Raw genomic sequence first — 998 nt, 5'->3', positions numbered from 1 at the left:
GATGAGCGTTTAGAGATGTTTGAGAGTGCCAATAAAAGAGACAGTACCAGTTTGTCCAACAGGTTAGGGAAGAAGGTTGTGTTAGAGCCATACAAGATTTTTGAGGAATAAATGTTGGTTTTTGTATTTATGTATGTCACATCATCATACCTTACCATTTGTCATTTATCATGTTCATGTTTTTCATCATTCCATTTTCATGTCCACCTGCGCTCGCCTGAAATTACATTTGTATATACATGTGCTATCTGAGTCTTTTTTCAATAATTGTGCTCATCTTATTTAAAGATTTTAGTACATTCATTATATATTCTCATTGAATTATTACTTCATGTTTACCTCGATGTTGTGCCGGACTTTCATTCTCGTACCATATTTCACGTTTTCTGTGCCTCGATACAGCCAGTTCAGTGACGTTATTTCCGGTGTATCAAATTTAGACAGTTCTTACAGTGGTTATATGTGCATGGACAGTTAATTTGCACAAAGTTGTGTCGCGAACAGTGTATGGACTGTTATAGTTTGAATAAATTATTTATATGTCATTTAAATTTGTTGTTTAATTTAAAGGCAATTGTTATTACTATGATTGTTTATTATACATATAAATAGTATGTCTATTACTATGTGACAATAGTTGATACAGAGATATGACAAAACTGCATATTTTTACAGAGTTTAACCTTATGTGATATCATTTATTACATAGCTATCTATTGTTTTGTAAAATAATGTTGTTATGGATCAATTTAAATTGTTGATTGATTTAACTATCAGCTGAGTATTTATGCAGTATGTATTTGTATAATTACATATGTAATTTTCGTATTTTTGAGAGAGAGCCTTGAATAAAAGTATTTATTTGCATATTTATTGTTTTAATGCATCAATGATATGTAAATTCTTACTCTATATTTCGAGACTTATGTCTTCGACATAGGTCTTAAGGTGGGGGAATGTAGTGGAGTTGTATATATATTTAGACTTTTCTCTCTTGG

Source organism: Saccostrea cucullata, unplaced genomic scaffold (assembly GCF_032062105.1).
Source record: "Saccostrea cucullata isolate Sc308-1 unplaced genomic scaffold, CSIRO_AGI_Scuc_v1 ctg6941, whole genome shotgun sequence".
NCBI classification, from domain to species: domain Eukaryota; kingdom Metazoa; phylum Mollusca; class Bivalvia; order Ostreida; family Ostreidae; genus Saccostrea; species Saccostrea cuccullata.
Note: the sequence above shows the minus strand (reverse complement) of the source record.